General features: G+C 34.6%; 2 long non-coding RNA genes across 2 annotated transcripts in view; one reads left to right on the top strand and one right to left on the bottom strand.

Moving 5' to 3' along the window:
* Positions 1-19,831, top strand: part of LOC109548826 (uncharacterized) — a 128,932-nt gene that overhangs the window by 92,332 nt on the left and 16,769 nt on the right. The window contains exon 4 of the long non-coding RNA XR_002174965.2: positions 18,142-18,210. This is a non-coding gene — a long non-coding RNA (uncharacterized lncRNA). The remainder of the gene's footprint in view (positions 1-18,141; positions 18,211-19,831) is intronic.
* LOC141278790 (uncharacterized) overlaps positions 1-19,831 on the bottom strand; it is an 81,242-nt gene that overhangs the window by 55,241 nt on the left and 6,170 nt on the right. The window lies entirely within an intron of this gene.

Genomic DNA, 19,831 nt, shown 5'->3' with positions numbered 1-19,831 from the left:
AAATTTGCAGGCTACAAAATTAATACACAGAAATCTGTTGCAATTCTATACACTAACAATGAAAGATCAGAAGGAGAAATTAAGGCAACCATCCCATATACCATGTCATCAAAAAGAATAAAATACCTAGGAATAAACCTACCTAAAGAGGCAAAAGAGCTGTACTCTGAAAAATATAAGATGCTGATGGAAGAAATCAAAGATGATACAAACAGATGGAAAGATATACAATGTTCTTGGATAGGAAAAATCAATATTGTCAAAATGACTTTACTACCCAAGGCAATCTATAGATTCACTGCAATTCCTATCAAATTACCAACAGTATTTTTCACAGAACTAGAACAAAAAAAAATTTAATTTCTATGGAAACACAAAAGACCCCAAATAGCCAAAGCAATCTTGAGAAAGAAAAACTGAGCTGGAAGAATGAGCTTCCCTGACTTCAGACTATACTACAAAGCTACAGTAATCAAAACAGTATGGTACTGGCACAAAAACACAAACATAGATCAATGGAACAAGATAGAAAAGCCCAGAAATAAATGCATGTATTTCTGGTCAATTAATCTGTGACAAAGGAGGCAAGAATATACAATGGAGAAAAGACAGTCTCTTCAATAAGTTGTGTTGGGAAAACTGGACAGCTACATGTAAAAGAATGAAATTAGAACATTCTCTAACACTGTACACAAAAATAAACTAAAAATGGATTAAATACCTAAATGTAAATCAGGTACTATTAATCTCCCAGAGGAAAACATAGGCCAAGCACTCTTTGACATAAATCACAGCAATATCTTTTTGTATCCGTCTCTGAGAGTAATGGAATTAAACACAAAAATAAACACACGGGACCTAATTAAACTTAAAAGTTTTTGCACAACAAAGGAATCCATAAACAAAACAAAAATACAACCTACAGGATTGGAGAAAATATCTGCAAATGATGTGACTGACAAGGGATTAATCTCCAGAAAAGAGCTCATACAGCTCAATATCAAAAAAAAAATAAAAATGGGTGCAAGATCTAAAAAGACATTTCTCCAAAGAAGACATACAGATGGCCAACAGGCACATGAAAAAACTGCTCAACGTCACTAAGTATTAGAGAAATGCAAATCAAAACTACAGTGAGGTATCACCTCACAGTAGTGAGAATGGCCAACATCAAAAAGCCTACAAACAGTAAATGCTGGAGAGGGTGTGGAGGAAAGGGAACCCCCCTACACTTTTGGTGGGAATGTAAATTGGTACAACTACTATGGAGAACAATATGGAGGTTCCTTAGAAAACTAAAAATAGAGTTACCATATGATTCAGCAATCCCACTCATGGGCCTATATCTGGAGACACCATAATTTGAAAAAATACATGCACCCCAACATTCATTGCAGCACTATTTACAATAGCTAAGACATGGAAGCAGCCTAAGTGTCTATTGAAAGATGAATGGATAAAGAAGATGTGGTATATTTATACAATGGAATATTTCTCAACCATTAAAAAGAATGAAATAATGTCATTTGCAGCAACATGGATGGACCTTAAGATTATCATAAAGTGAAGCAAGCCAGAGAAAGGCAAATATCATATGATATCACTCGTATATATAATCTAAAATAACGATACAAATGAACTTATTTACAAAACAGAATAGACTCACCAAGGTAGGGGGTTGAGATAAGTTAGGAGCTGGGGATTAAAATACACACACTACTATATATAAAATAGATACCCCACAAGGACCTACTATAAAGCACAGGGAACTATACTCAATATCTTGTAGTAACCTATATTAGAAGAGAATGTAAAATATATGTATATATAGGTAGATATATATATAACTGAATCACTTTGCTATATACCTGAAACTAACAAACATTATAAATCAAATGTATTTCAATAAAAATTTTAAAAAGTAAAAAAGTAAAATTAAAGAAAATAGGAAATCATCAGAGGAAATGAAACCAAAAGCCAGTTCTTTAAAAAGCTCAATAAAATTCAAAAGCCTCTATTCAGCCAAAGTACAAAAAAATGAGAGTACACATATTACTAATAACTACTAATATATGTGGAACTGAAGACTTACATCTGCAGAAAAACCTGCACATGGATGTTTATAGTAGTAAATTCATAATTTACTAAACTTGGAGGCAACTTAGATGTCGTTCAGTAGGTGAATGGATAAATAAACTGCAGTACATCCAGATAATGGAATATTATTTAGCACTAAAGAGAAATGAGTTACCAAGCCATGAAAAGACATAAAGGAAACTTAAATGCATGTTGCTAAGTGAGGGAAGCCAATCTTTAAAGGCCATGTACTGTATGATTCCAACAATATGAAATTCTTGAAAAGGTACACCTATGGAGACATAGAATGTTCAGTCATTGCCAAGGACAAGGGACAGGAAAGAGATGAATAGGCAGAGCATGGAGGATTTTAAGGCAGTAAAAATAACTCTGTATATTATAATTATGGATATGTCATTATACATTTTTCCAAATCCATAGAATGTACAACATCAAGAGTGAACTATGAACTCTGAACAACTGTGATGTGTAAATACAGGTTCATCCTTGGTAAAAAATATACCATTCTGACAAGTGATGTTGATAATGGAGGAGATTATGCATGTGTATGGGCAGAGGGCATATGGGAAGTATCTCTGTACTTTCAGTTTCTTTTCAAGCCTAAAACAGTTCTAAAAAATAAAATATTAAAAAAGCACAAGCTACAGAATGGAAGGAAAGATTTGCAAATTATATCTCTGATAATGATTTAATATCCAAAATATTTAAAGAACTTCTACAGCTCAAAAGCAAAAACCTAAGTAAAAAATTGGATGAAGGACTGGAGTAGTCTGTATCCAAAGAAGATGTCAAATCGTCAGTAAGTAAGAATCTGAAAAGTAAGAATCTGAAAAGTAAGAATCTGAAAAGATGCTCAATATTATTAGTCATTAGAGAAATGCAAATCAGAATCATAATAAGATATCACTTTCCACCTACTAAGATAGGTATAATTAACAGAAAAACAAAAGTGGAAAATAATTTTAAGCAAGGATGTGGAGAAATTGAAATTTCTGTAATAGTCACATTATTAGAGTCATAAAGGAAATTAGAGGTTATCAGGGACTAAAAAGGAGGAGAAATTGGGAGTTTTTGCTCAATGGGTACAGAGTTTCTGTTTGGGGTATTAAATTAGGTTTGGAAGTAGATAGTGGTTATTGTTGCACAACAAAAACTGAATATAATGCCACTGAATCACACATTTAAAAACTGTTAAAAGGGCACATTTTATACATTTATATATAACCACATTAAATATTATCTTTTTAAAAAACTGAACTGGTGCTAGAACAATGTACATCTACATGCCAAAAAACAATCAGTGTAGGCACTGAGCTACTTACACTTTTCACTTTCACAAAGATGAATTCAAAATAGATCATATACCTAAATTGAAAACAAACTATAAAACTCCTAAAAAATAACATAGGTGAAAATCTAAGTAACATTTTGTTTGTCAAAAATATAATCCATGAAAGAAAAATGTTAAGTTGAACTTTATTAAATTAGTAACTTCTGCTCTGCTCTGCAAAAGTCATAGAGAATGAAAATACTAGGTTAATACTGGGAGAAAATATTTGCAAAGCATGTATGTGATAAATGACTAATATCCAAAGCATACATGCTTAAACCCTAACAATAAGAAAACAAAAAACCCATTTAAAAAATGAGCTAAAGATCTGAACAGATACTATATCAAAGAAGATGTAAGATAGTGACTAAGCATATGAAAAGGTCTCAGTATCATATGTCAATAAGTAATTGCAAATTAAAGCAACAATGAGATATTACTACACACCTATTAAGAATACCTAACATCCAAAAACCCACCAATACCAAATGTGGATGAAGATGCAGAGCAATAGGAACTTTTTCATTACTGGTGGGAATGCAAAATGACAGAGCCACTTTGAAAGACAATTTGCTAAATTTCCTATATAGCTAAATATAGGCTTACCATATGACCCGGCAATCAAGCTGCTAGACATCTACTCAGTTTAACTGAAACTATTCTGTGTGATACTGTAAGTGTGGATTTATGACATTATACATTTGCTAAAACATTTAAAAATTATACAACTCATGGTTTAATATAAACTATGGACTTAAGTTAATAGTTATGTGTCAGTATTGTTCATTAACTGTTAAAAGATGTTAATAATGGGACACTGTGAATGTGTAGGGTATATAGTAATCGCTGTACTTCTTGATTTATTTTTATGTAAGTCTAAAATTTTCTTTAAAATAATCTATTAATTACAAGAAAATAAAGTGATGCTCTGTATACCAAATTTGGCTACGAAATCTTGAACAAATGCTATTTTTCTGAAAATCAGGGCCAGGAAGTAGGTATCAAAGTATTCTAATTCTCTCTCTCTATTCTGTCTTTCTCTCTTTTTGTCTTATCTTTCTCATTTAATTATATGTATTTTAATTATTCTCATGATTCCTATTTCTCAAAATACCTCCTTGTAACCTCTAACCATTTTCTTTCTAAATCCTTTGTATGAAAGAAGAAAGGCAGTATATTCTTGTTGGATGGCATAACAATTTTGTTAAAATGGCTTCTACTTTACTACTACATTAATTAAAACATGGGGTACTAGGAACTTACACTTTCATTACTATAATATCCCCAAAGTAAATCAAGTTTGAGAAATCATCAAGACACAGCATGAATTTATATTATACCACTTTATTATAACATTGGGTATACAATTTAAAAGAGATAAAGTCTTTGTTCTGTTTATTCACTTGTCATTTCTTTTTATTTACTCCACTGATAGAGATATAATTTTAAAAGACTACATGGTATATTAATATTTAATGATTTACACAATTTATTTCAATCTTTAGCTATTTATTCAGTATGATTAAAGGGAAGCAGGCATGCCTGATTTGTTTGAATAGGTCACTTGTACCAATAAATCCTAAAAATTTCAACTCTGATCCAGATAATGAAACATGCTTTAAAGTGTACTTTTAGCATTTTCTTTATAATAAGGAATATTTTAAATGAAAATGGTAATCTAAGAAATTAAGCAAGTTTAATAAGAATCCAAAATACAATTAATCCTTCACTCAGTTTTTTGTATGTTGATTCTTATTTGCTTGTATATACAATGTCAAAATGCTGAAAATATTATGTCTATAAATTGTCCAATAGAAATAACTTATTACTTAAAAATGGAAGGAGCTTCAAGATGGCAGAAGAGTAAGACGTGGAGATCATCTTCCTCCCCATAAATACATCAAAAATACATCTATGTGTGGAATAACCCCTACAGAACACCTACTGAATGCTGGCAGAAGAACTCAGACCTCCCAAAAGGCAAGAAACTCCCCACATACCTGGGTAGGGCAAAAGAAAAAAGAATAAACAGAGACAAAAGAATAGAGACAGGACCTGCGCCAGTGGGAGGGAGCTGTGAAGGAGGAAAGGTTCCCACACACTAGGAAGCCCTTTTGCGGGCAGAGACTGTGGCTAGCAGAGGGAGGAAGCTTTGGAGCCACAGAGGAGAGCACAGCAACAGGGATGCAGAGGGCAAAGTGGAGAGATTCCTGCACAGAGGATCGGTGCCAACCAGCACTCACCAGCCCGAGAGGCTTAACTGCTCACCTGCTGGGACAGGTGCGGGCTGGGAGCTGAGGCTCGGGATTCGGAGGTCGGATCCCAGGGAGAGGACTGGGGTTGGCTGCCTGAACACAGCCTGAAGGGGGCTAGTGTGCCACAGCTAGCCTGGAGTGTGTCTAGGAAAAGGTCAGGAGCTGCCGAAGAGGCAAGAGACTTTTTATGCCTCTTTGTTTTGTGGTGCGAGAGGAGAGGGGATTCACAGCACTGCCTAAACGAGCTCCAGAGATGGGCACGAGCCGTGGCTATCAGCACGGACCCCAGAGACGGGCATGAGATGCTAAGGCTGCTGCTGCAGCCACCAATAAGTCTGTGTGCAAGCACAGGTCACTATCCACACCTCCCTCCCAGGAGCCTGTGCAGCCCACCACTGCCAGGGACCAGTGATCCAGGGACAACTTCCCCAGGAGAACACACGGTGCACCTCAGGCTGGTGCAACGTCATGCTGGCCTCTGCCGCCAAAGGCTTGCCCCACATTCCATGCCCCTCCCTCCTCCAGGCCTGAGTGAACCAGAGCCCCCTAATCAGCTGCACTTTTAACCCAGTACTGTCTGGGCAGGAACAGATGCCCTCAGGTGACCAACACACAGAGGCAGGGCCAAATCCAAAGCTGAACCCCAGGAGCTGTACGAACAAAGAAGAGAAAGGGAAATTTCTCCCAGCAGCCTCAGGAGCAGCGAATTAAATCTCCACAATCAACTTAATGTACCCTGCAACTGTGAAATACCTGAATCCACAATGAATCATCCCAAATTGAGGCAGTGGACTTTGGGAGCAATGATATATATATATTTTTTTTCCTTTTTCTCTTTTTGTGAGTGTATATGTGTATGCTTCTGTGTATGATTTTGTCTGTATAGCTTTGCTTTTACCATTTGTCCTAGGGTTCTTTCTTTTTTTTTTTTAATTTGTTTTTTTTTTTTTTTAGTACAGTTTTTAGCGCTTGTTATCATTGGTGGATTTGTTTTTTGGTTTGGTGGCTTTCTTCTTTCTTTCTTTCTTTGTTATTAATTTTTTTAAAAATTTTAATAATTATTTTTTATTTTTATAACTTTATTTTATTTTATATTTTTCTTTCTTTCTTTCTTTTCTCCCTTTTATTCTGAGCCATGTGAATGACAGGGTCTTGGTGCTCTGGCCGGGTGTCAGGCCTGTACCTCTGAGGTGGGAGAGCCGAGTTCAGGACACTGGTCCATCAGAGACCTCCCAGCTCCATGTAATATCAAACAGCGAAAATCTCACAGAGATCTCCATCTCAACGCCAAGACCCAGCTCCACTCAATGACGAGAAAGCTACAGTCCTGACACCCTATGCCAAACAACTAGCAAGAGAGGAACATAGCCCACCCATTAGCAGAGAGACTGCCTAAAATCATAAGGTCACATACACCCCAAAACACACCACCACACGTGGACCTGCCCAACAGAAAGACAATATGCTGCTTCATCCACCAAAACACAGGCACTAGTCCCCTCCACCAGGAAGCCTACACAACCCACTGAACCAACCTTAACCACTGGGGGCAGACACCAAAAACAAAGGGAACTATGAACCTGCAGCCTAAGAGGAGACCCCAAACACATTACGTTAAGCAAAATGAGAAGACAGAGAAACACACAGAAGATGAAGGAGCAAGGTAAAAGCCCACGAGACCAAACAAATGAGGAGGAAACAGGCAGTCTACCTGAAAAAGATTACAGAATAATGATAGTAAAGATGATCGAAAATCTTGGAAACAGAATGGAGAAAATACAAGAAACATTTAATAAGGACCTAGAAGAACTAAAGAGCAAACAAACAATGATGAACAACACCGTAAATGAAATCAGAAATACTCTAGAAGGAATCAGTAGCAGAATAACTGAGGCAGAAGAACGGATAAGTGACCTGGAAGATAAAATAGTGGAAATAACTACTGCAGAGGAGCATAAAGAAAAAAGAATTGAGAACAGTCTCAGAGACTTCTGGGACAACATTAAAAGCACCAACATTCGAATTATAGGGGTCCCAGAAGAAAAAGAGAAAAAAAAGGAACTGAGAAAATATTTGAAGAGATTACAGTTGAAAACTTCCCTAATATGGGAAAGGAAATAGTTAATCAAGTCCAGGAAGCACAGAGAGTCCCATACAGGATAAATCCAAGGAGAAAAACACTAAGACACATATTAATCAAACTATCAAAAATTAAATACAGGGCTTCCCCAGTGGCACAGTGGTTGATAATCTGCCTACCAATGCAGGGGACCTGGGTTCGAGCCCTGGTCCAGAAAGATCCCACATGCCACTGAACAACTAACCCCATGAACCACAAATACTGAGCCTGTGCTCTAGAGCCCATGAGCCACAACTACTGAGCCCACGTGCTGAAACTACTGAAGTCTGCATGCATAGGGCCCATGCTATGAACAAGAGAAGCCTCAGCAATGAGAAGCCCATACAGGGAAACGAAGAGTAGCCCCTGCTCTCCACAACTAGAGGAAGCCTGCAAGCAGCAATGAAGACCCAACGCAGCCAAAATAAATAAATAAAAATTTTAAAAAATATATATAATATTAATAAATAAAAATAAATTTATTAAAAAATGAATTTAAATATGAAGAAAAAATACTAAAAGCAGCAAGGGGAAAACAGCAAAATATATGCAAGGGAAATCCCCATAAGTTTAACAGCTGATCTTTCAGCACAAACTCCATAAGCCAGAAGGAAGTGGCAGAACATATTTAAAGTGATGAGAGAGCAAAACCTACAACCAAGATTACCCAGCAAGGATCTCATTAAGATTCGATGGAGAAATTAAAACCTTTACAGACAAGCAAAAGCTAAGAGAATTCACTACCACCAAACCAGCTTTACAACAAATGCTAAAGGAACTTCTCTAGGCAGGAAACACAAGGGAAGGAAAAGACCTACAATAACAAACCCAAAACAATTAAGAAAATGGTAATAGGAACATACATATTGATAATGACCCTAAATATAAATGGATTAAATGCTTCAATGAAAAGACATACACTGGCTGAATGGATACAAAAACAAGACCCATATATATGCTGTCTACAAGAGACCCACTTCAGACCTAGGGACACATACAGACTGAAAGTGAGGGATGGAAAAAGATATTTCATGCATATGGAAATCAAAAGAAAACAGGAGTAGCAATTCTCATATCAGACAAAATAGACTTTAAAATAAAGACTATTAGAAGAGACAAAGAAGGACACGGCATAATGATCAAGGGATCGATCCAGGAAGAAGATATAACAATTGTAAATATTTATGCACCCAACATAGGAGCACCTCAATACATAAGGCAAATACTAACAGCCATAAAAGGGGAAATCGACAGTAACACATTCATAGTAGGGGACTTTAACACCCCACTTTCACCAATGGACAGATCATCCAAAATGAAAATAAATAAGGAAACACAAGCTTTAAATGATACATTAAACAAGATGGACTTAATTGATATTTATAGGACACTCCATCCAAAAAAAACAGAATACACATTTTTCTCAAGTGCTCATGGAACATTCTCCAGGATAGATCATATCTTGGGAACAAATCAAGCCTTGGTAAATTTAAGAAAATTGAAATTGTATCAAGTATCTTTTCCGACCACAACGCCATGAGACTAGATATCAATTACAGGAAAAGATCTGTAAAAAATACAAACACTTGGGGGCTAAATAATACATTACTTAATAACGAGGTGATCACTGAAGAAATCAGAGAGGAAATCAAAAATTACCTAGAAACAAATGACAATGGAGACAAAACAACCCTAAACCTATGGGATGCAGCAAAAGCAGTTTTAAGTTGGACGTTTATAGCAATACAAGCCCACCTTAAGAAGCAGGAAACATCTCGAATAAACAACCTAACCTTGCACCTCAAGCAATTAGAGAAAGAAGAACAAAAAAACCCCAAAGTTAGCAGAAGGAAAGAAATCATAAAAATCAGATAAAAAATAAATGAAAAAGAAATGCAGGAAATGATAGCAAAGATAAATAAAACTAAAAGCTGGTTCTTTGAGAAAATAAACAAAATAGATAAACCATTAGCCAGACGCATGAAGAAAAAAAGGGAGAAGACTCAAATCAGTAGAATTAGAAATGAAAAAGGAGAAGTAACAACTGACACTGCAGAAATACAAAGGATCATGAGAGATTACTACAAGCAACTCTATGCTAATAAAATGGACAACCTGGAAGAAATGGACAAATTCTTAGAAATGCACAACCTGCTAAGACTGAATCAGGAAGAAATAGAAAATATGAACAGACCAATCCCAAGCACTGAAATTGAAACTGTGATTAAAAATCTTCCAACAAACAAAAGCCCAGGACCAGATGGCTTCACAGGCAAATTCTATCAAACATTTAGAGAAGAGCTAACACCTGTCTTTCTCAAACTCTTCCAAAATATAGCAGAGGGAGGAACACTCCCAAATTCCTTCTACAAGGCCACCATCACCCTGATACCAAAACCAGACAAGGATGTCACAAAGAAAGAAAACTACAGGCCAATATCACTGATGAACATAGATGCAAAACTCCTCAACAAAATATTAGCAAACAGAATCCAACAGAACATTAAAAGAATCATACACCATGATCAAGTGGGGTTTATTCCAGGAATGCAAGGATTCTTCAGTATATGCAAATCTATCAATGTGATAAACCATATTAACAAATTGAAGGAGAAAAACCATATGATCATCTCAATAGATGCAGAGAAAGCTTTTGACAAAATTCAACACCCATTTATGATAAAAACCCTGCAGAAAGTAGGCATAGAGGGAACTTTCCTCAACATAATAAAGGCCATATATGACAAGCCCACAGCAAACATCATCCTCAATGGTGAAAAACTGAAAGCATTTCCACTAACAACAGGAAAAAGACAAGGTTGCCCACTCTCACCACTCTTATTCAACATAGTTTTGGAAGTTTTAGCCACAGCAATCAGAGAAGAAAAGGAAATAAAAGGAATCCAAATTGGAAAAGAAGAAGTAAAGCTGTCACTGTTTGCAGATGACATGATAGTATACATAGAGAATCCTAAAGATGCTACCAGAAAACTACTAGAGCTAATCAATGAATTTGGTAAAGTAGCAGGATAAAAAATTAATGCACAGAAATCTCTGGCATTCCTATATACTAATGATGTAAAATCTGAAAGTGAAATCTAGAAAACACTCTCATTTACCATTGCAACAAAAAGAATAAAATATCTAGGAATAAACCTACCTAAGGAGACAAAAGACCTGTATGCAGAAAATTATAAGACACTGATGAAAGAAATTAAAGATGATACAAAGAGATGGAGAGATATACCATGTGCTTGGATTGGAAGAATCAACATTGTGAAAATGACTCTACTACCCAAAGCAATCTATAGATTCAATGCAATCCCTATGAAACTACCACTGGCATTTTTCATGGAAATAGAACAAAAAATTTCACAATTTGTATGGAAACACAAAAGACCCCGAATAGCCAGAGCAATCTTGAGAACGAAAAACGGAGCTGGAGGAATCAGTCTGCCTGTTTTCAGACTATACTAAAAAGCTACAGTAATCAAGACAGTATGGTACTGGCACAAAAACAGAAAGATAGATCAATGGAACAGGATAGAAAGCCCAGAGATAAACTCACGCACATATGTTCACCTTATCTTTGATAAAGGAGGCAGGAATGTACGGTGGAGAAAGGACAGCCTCTTCAATAAGTGGTGCTGGGAAAAATGGACAGGTACATGTAAAAGTATGAGATTAGATCACTCCCTAACACCATACACAAAAAGAAGCTGAAAATGGATTAAAGACCTAAATGTAAGGCCAGACACTATCAAACTCTTAGAGGAAAACATAGGCAGAACACTCTATGACATAAATCACAGCAAGATCCTTTTTGACCCACCTCGTAGAGAAATGGAAATGAAAACAAAAATAAACAAATGGGACCTAAGGAAACTTCAAAGCTTTTGCACAGCAAAGGAAACCATAAACAAGACCAAAAGACAACCCTCAGAATGGGAGAAAATATTTGCAAACAAAGCAACTGACAAAGGATTAATGTCCAAACTTTACAAGCAGCTCATGCAGCTCAATAACAAAAAAACAAACAACCCAATCCAAAAATGGGCAGAAGACCTAAATAGACATCTCTCCAAAGAAGATATACAGACTGCCAACAAACACATGAAAGAATGTTCAACATCATTAATCATTAGAGAAATGCAAATCAAAACTACAATGAGATATCATCTCACACCAGTCAGAATGGCTATCATCAAAAAATCTAGAAACAATAAATGCTGGAGAGGGTGTGGATAAAAGGGAACACTCTTGCACTGTTGGTGGGAATGTGAATTGGTGTAGCCACTATGGAGAACAGTATAGAGGTTCCTTAAAAAACTACAAATAGAAGTACCATATAACCCAGCAATCCCACTACTGGGCATATACCCTGAGAAAACCAAAATTCAAAAACAGTCATGTACCAAAATGTTCACTGCAGCTCTATTTACAATAGCCCAGAGATGGAAACAACCTAAGTGCCCATCATCGGATGAATGGATAAAGAAGGTGTGGCACATATATAAAATGGAATATTACTCAGCCATAAAAAGAAACGAAATTGAGCTATTTGTAATGAGGTGGATAGACCTAGAGTCTGTCATACAGAGTGAAGTAAGTCAGAAAGAGAAAGACAAATACCGTATGCTAACACATATATATGGAATTTAAGAAAAAGAAATGTCATGAAGAACCTAGGGGTAAGACAGGAATAAAGACACAGACCTACTAGAGAAGGGACTTGAGGATATGGGGAGGGGGAAGGGTGAGCTGTGACAGGGCGAGAGAGAGGCATGGGCATATTTACACTAACAAACGTAAGGTAGATAGCTAGTGGGAAGCAGCTGTATCACACAGGGATATCGGCTAAGTGCTTTGTGACCACCTGGAGGGGTGGGAGAGGGAGGGTGGGAGGGAGGGAGACGCAAGAGGGAAGAGATATGGGAACATATGTATATGTATAACTGATTCACTCTGTTTTAAAGCAGAAACTAACACATCATTGTAAAGCAATTATAACCCAATAAAGATGTTAAAAAAAAAAGAAAAAAAAGAAAAGAATTTTAGTAGAATAAAATGAACACTTAGATCTTGTCAATTTGGTAGTCATTAGAAATAAGTGAGGTTAATTTACATTAATTGCCAATCTGGGTGCTAAAAGTGGAATATTCTAGGTAAAAACTAATTTGAAAAAGAAGGTTTTTTAAATACTACTGTTCTTAAATTGAAACTAGCTAACTAAAGTGGAGAGTCTCTGGTGAAGTTACGGACAAAAGAGCAAGTGAATAACTCTTTAAAAATCCCCCCAAATAAATCAATATTTTTAGAATAATGTTAGATATTCATGAACAATAATGTTGAACCATTAAATAAAATTCTCTTTGCAAATTGCTTATAGAATTATTGATGCATAGGAAAGTTAAAATTATGCATTGTAATTAGTTAACTTAAAAGCAAAACAAGTTTTCCTTATATAAGCTTTTTATCATTTAGATTTATTTACTTTATAAACACAGTGTATTTCAAGTTTTCTGTTTTAAAACTTTCTCTGAAAATCTTCAACACAATAATTTAACCTAACAGTCCAAATGTTCCTAAGACAAAGGGAATAAGTTTATGCTCCATGAAAAACCATAACTTGTGTACTTAATGTATATCTTAATATTGTGTGGCAATTAAAGATCAAATATCAACGCATTTCAACACCAAACCCAATTAATTGAATTTTACTTTAATTTGAAATGTATCTTTCTTTCTTTTTCATTATTCATTCTTATTATTACCATCTTATAGCACTTGTATGTAGCCCATAGTCCAAAATCTTTCAATATAACTACTGTGACAAGTTTGCTTTTTAAAGAGCAAACATGGATATCATCCACAGAATAGTTGAATTACAGGGCATATAGTTGTTCTTTATTTTACTAAAAATACTGGTTCATGAATGTGAAAGAAGGAAATGAATAGAAGCTCTTCGACAATGTGTATGTGTTATTGCAATGAAGAAAGAATATGGAAGAAGTAGTGATAAAATAAAATCTATTTAACTTTACTGATAATTAACAAAATGCAAGGCTTTAATTTGGTAATTCATGTCACTACAACAATTCCCTGCCATTTATCAAGTGCATCTGCCAATCTGTCTCTCTAGTCATCCATCAATCCATTTGTCCATATATATAAATATCCATACAGAATATTGACTATGATCTTGGAAGAGTATTAATTTAGCATAGTTATTTTTGCTTAACATTGAACTTCTCTTTCAATCAAAAATCTGTTTTATTTTCTCTTGCTGGGCATAATGGCATAATCTCACTATTAAAATTCAAATACATAAGTTTGGCAAAATTAGCTTAAAATTAACTGTATACAGATCTTAATATGGGAGAGCACTCTATTCAACATTGGAATAACTATCTCCTATTTCTTACTAAAATAATTTAAAATTTCATAAACAAAATTTTATCTGACTTTGAAGAGATTTTTTATAATAAATTTCTAATACTTTTGCAGTTTTGTTATTACATGATTATTTTTCCTCTCAAATGTTTACATGTTCTTAAGATCTGCCACAGACTCACCTCATCCAGGCCCTAATATTTATTCAAGAATTGTAAATAGTGACATTGATATATATCAATAAGTATATACCTTATTGATGGATAAGAAAATGTTTCTAATATTATTAAATGACTATTAGTCTTCAAATGTGAGTCAATGAAGTAATTAATGCTATGATAGAAAAAATATTTGGAAAATAAATATGATAAATTGAAAGTTTAAAAAAGAGCAGTGAAAAAGTTAAGACACAACCACCAAAATGAAACAAATGATGCATTAAAATGTATCCGTACCTCTTAATTTTTGAAATATTTCATGTACTTTGCATATATTAATGTATCAGTTTCTAAATGATCTATATGCATTTAGAATAATGGGCATAATCAGGCATGAATACATTTTATACCTCATGATAAAAAAACCCTAATTTTATTTATATATCAAATAATTTAGCAAAGTCAGATGTAATTTTGAATTCCTTAAAAGTGTGAATAATTGCACAAGGTTTATATCAAAATTAAGTGGTATAAATACATTTACAAGGTGTACATTCACCAGTTGATAAATAGTGATAAGGCAATAAGGCATGATAAACATCTACAAAATAATGAAATGCAGTGATTGTGTGCCACGTAAAGCAAGCACCATAGCATTCTGTTAACATTATTAGGGATACATGGCTATTATTCTAGTTGCTGTTCCAATATCTAAATCAAAGATGTCTAAAATGATGATAAAATCCTTTAAGAAGTCCTTAAATGCCACTTACAAACTTTGAAATACATCATTTTCCTCAACAAACTTTTTCTAAACATTTCAAAAAATACAAAGGAAAATTTGCAATTAGAATTGAAGCCAGCAATTTTCTAGAACTAAGATTGTTTACTTAACAATCTATGAATATAAAGTATTTCCTGGTTAGTTTTTAAGAAACTTACTGTCTCTCCTCTGTGTTTAGAACATCTTATCACTGCAATTATATTTCAATATTGTGAATAAAATGTCAAATATCTTCATAGTTATTGCCAAATAAAAATACCCAAACCTCGTAAGTGTATGCACAGTTGTTAAACTAATAGCCTTTGAAATATGGTAAGTTTTTAGCAATCACATCACAAATTGTTGATAGTGACTATATAAAGAACATTTTTAGGTTTATGCGTTTGCAGTTACCTTTTCAAACTCATGATGGGAAGCAATGTTGTGTTGTGATTCAACATCTGTCATGGGAAAAAAAATCTCAATATTGCCATATTGGTGTGATCTTGGCAAAACTGCATTAATACCTTAGCTCTTAGTTTCCTTATATTTAAAATGTGGATGATGAAAGAATTTAATCTGGATACACTAAATCAATAACCCAGTGCCTAGGACATGGCCATAAGCCCTGATGCCTTCGAAATATGTCAATAAATATGAGCTATATTTTAAAAAAGAGAAAAAAGTCACCAATTCATCATGAATTGAACAAATTCAGTTATTTTTGATCTCATGATATATTCATGACACTTCATCAGATTATGGCAAAAATGTATAGCTTAATTGGATAGACTTATGTTCCTAAGAAAAGTTGAGTGAAAGATAAGTATCAGCAATGAATAAAAAGATAGTACACGATATCTAAATATGGTATATCTATAGAATATGCATTATCTACTATTATACAATATATCCATTTAGTTTAGCTCATATAGATTTAGGAGGAGAAATACGTATTTTAATTTCCATTTAGGTAGAAAATAAACTCAGTATATTCAACAATCATTGATGAATAAATGTAAATTAGAAGTAAAAAGCAAACTGTCTTAACTCAAAAAGAATATTTATCAAAAATTTACAAACATCAAACACCATACAACTTACTGGCACAAGTGAGCCTTTTCTTTAAAATTAGAATCAAGATGACTATGACTGCTATTATCAAATTGATTTCAACAGTGACCTACAGTACTATCTAGATAAATTTTACAAAGGAAAAGTAAGAATATATTAAAATTGGATATGAAAGAAAATGTAGGTAGTCCAAAATATATTATTGTTAACAGAGAAAATACAAAAAGTTTTTCCACCAGATAATTAGAATTAACGAAAACTGTAAAATACTTGGATCACTGTTTTAAAGAAAAACAAAACAAAACACTTTTTATGGCTATTACTCCATTTTGTATATATACCACATCTTCTTTATTTTTTCATCCACCAGTAGACACTTAGATTGCTTCCATATTTTGGCTATTGTAAATAATGTTGGTGATGAACATTTGAGTACATATATCTTTTTAAATTACTGTTTTTGTTTTCTTCAGGTAAATACCCAGAAGTGAGATTGCTCTATCACATGGCAGTTCTATTTGTAATTTTTTTGAGGAACCTCAGTATTGTTGTCCATCTGGCTGCACCAATGAACAATCTCCCCAACAGTGCATAAGGCTCTCTTCTTCCCCACATTCTCACCAACATTTGTTGTTTTCTTTTTGATGATAGCCATTTTGACAGGTGTGAGTCTCTGTCTTTAATTTTTGACAGCTTTATTATAATCTATCTTGGAGAACATCTTTGTAAGTTAAATTTGTTTGGAGACCTATGAGCTTCATGAAATTGAATGACAAAATTTCTCCCAAAATTTGAGCTCCTTGCCATTATTTCTTTATATTTGCCTCTGCCACATCCTCCTTCTGTTCTCCTTCTGGGACTCTAATAATTTGAACATTGCTTTTTTTTGATGATATTCAATAACTTACATAGGCTTTCTTTACTATTTGTTCTTTTTTATCCCCAAACTGGATGATTTCAAAGGTACCTTTACTCCACAGATTCTTCTGCTTGATCTGATGTTGATGCTCTGTATTGCATTTTTTCATTTCATTCATCATATTCTTTGGCTTCAGAATTTTGTTTTGTTTTGTTTTTTTTTAATTTCTATCTCTTTGTTAAACTTCTCATTTTGTTCATGTCTTATTTTCCTTATTTTGTTCAATTATCTTTCTGTGTTTTCTTGTAGCTCCTTGAGCTTCCTCAAAATGGCTCTTTTGAATTTTTTGTCAGGTAAATCACAGATTTGCATGTCTTTGGGGTCAGTTACTAGAAGATTATTGTGATCCTTTGCTGGCATCACGTTTCCTTGATTTTTCATGTTCGTTGAAGTCTTGCATTGCTGTCTTTGCATTTGAAATAGCAGTCTTTACTGACTGACTTTGGTAGAGAAGTACCTTCCATCAGCCCTGCTAGGAATTCTGAAGCTCTCTCAGGCTATGGCTATGCCTGATCCACTCTTCTTGCTCCCTCTTGTGGCCGACTTAAGATTTTATGCTTCCTCTAGATCCTGCAATACATCAGTCTGCATGCTGATAGTCTTCCTTTCGCTTTCCCAAAGGTAGCACTAAATGCTGATGTTTGCCATATCCTCTTGGTCTTACAGATTCAGACAGGCTTTCACAATTAGCCATCTGTGAAAGTTCCCTCTCACTGCCATTAGAAGTGCACACAGGAGCTGGCTACAAGGTGGCCGAGGGATGTGTAGGTGAGGCAAGCTCTGGGTTCCCATGGTCCAGCTGTGCGGATGCATAGTCATAGGCCAGCATCCTGACAAAATTTGTCACGTAGTTAGTAGAATGTGCATCCCTTTGATGCCTTCCTAGATGCTGTTCTCCCAGCCGCTAACTAACCCCTAGTTTGTAGCTCACAACTTAGTACACTGGATGGACTGAGAGAGAAATGAGCCTCTTTATCTGCATCTCACACAACTGGGAAAACTGGCACTGACTCATATGCTCTTTTTCCCACAGGTGAAATCAAAGGTCAAGAAGGACTTTATTGGTACTGAGCTGTGCCGCCTTGGTGGACAGGAGTCATAGGTAATGCCACAGTTTTCCTCTCACACTCTCCAGTGTGTCTAATCTTGGATTTTTTTTTTTTTTGCTCCAGCAATGTGCTGAAACTTCTCTGGTAGAATCTTGGACTTCCACAAAGGCTCTCTCATCTATGGGTGATTTTCTAAGTCAGTATTTTCCAGGGTTCCCCAGACAATGGCCAAGAGGGGCTGGAGCCAGTTCATAGGCCACTTCATGGTCCACAGCTGGGTCCAAGGTCTAGATGTCTATTACTTGACACACAGGGGTGTGAGACTCCTACCAGGGTCCATCAGAGTATGGTGCTGGATCTCACAGCACCCACAAGGCACTTTGTTCCATGATGAATGCCAAATATTTGTTGAGGGAGAGATATGGGCTAGGTACGTCTTACGCAGTCATCTCACTACTGTCACTCCTAATTCAAACTTTTTAGAAAGTTTTATTGTTATTTCTTGTATGTGTATTTTGTTTGAAAATGCTTAATAAGAATAGAAAAGCAAATATGAATATATCAAATACCAAGTCTCTTCCAAGAAAAACAAGCATACTGATCTGTTTTTACTTCATAAATTTGTATAAAGGAAGTAAGGAATTTCAGATAAATTTTACAATGTTATTCACATTTTCTGTCACATTAATGTATGGTATTTGACTTAGCTGCTTTATTTCCTCTTTCTTACCTGGGAGAAGCCATTAATTGAAAAAATTTTGCTTTGGAATGATTTTCTAAAGTCTATATAACAAAATAAATAATTTTATATGAGAAGAATACAAAATGACAATATCTGCTTTTCCATTTCTAATCAAGTGCTTAGGAAGACAATAAGCAATATTTTAAGTAAATTAAAATGGAATTTGCTTTTCACCATGTCTTATAAATGCCAAACAATGAAATGATTTAGTTTTCAAAGTTATTATATCCCAACTGATCTTCCAGGCAATGGACTTATTATCTAATTATGAAGATATGCACAGTTATCAAAAGTTAGAACCATCTGTCTCAATTCTGTTTAATTTCATTATACATTCGTCATTTAGACAGTCAGCTTATGACATAAGCCTCTACCGATGAGTAATTCTATACTGATTATCACTCGACTACGTGCACAGGTAGACACCAGTCAACTCTTATTAGTCTACTTTGAAATTAAAATTCTACTAGTAACAGGCTGCTGACTAGCCAGTCATCACTGATATATGCAAGAATCATCTCTGGTATTCCTCTAAAGAAACGTAAAACTGCTAATTTCTTTCAGGAAATTATATAAACTTAACATTCATAAATTCTTCTTGAATTGAGAAGTAAATACATTTAGACCCATCTACATATATTCAGAGTTCTCATTTTTAGATAGAGGAAGACCAGAAGAGAATAAATATAATTTAAAGAAATTTCTATTAAAATATTTATAACGCTCATAAGATTTTATAATTCTGGGGAATATATTAATAATCCTGGTTAGTGACTTTGGGTCAAAACACCAGATTAGATATGGAATATAATTTCTTTTTCTTATATGTGTGATTATTATTGACAGAGATGAGTAAGAATATGGGAAATTATTTACTGGAAACACTTTGCCTCTTTTTGTGTATCCAGAATGAAGATTAAAAATATCTGGCA

This window comes from Tursiops truncatus, chromosome 5 (genome assembly GCF_011762595.2).
Source record: "Tursiops truncatus isolate mTurTru1 chromosome 5, mTurTru1.mat.Y, whole genome shotgun sequence".
Classification (NCBI taxonomy): Eukaryota; Metazoa; Chordata; class Mammalia; order Artiodactyla; family Delphinidae; genus Tursiops; species Tursiops truncatus.
The sequence above is the reverse complement of the archived record's forward strand: the minus strand, read 5'-3'. Positions and strand labels throughout refer to the sequence as shown.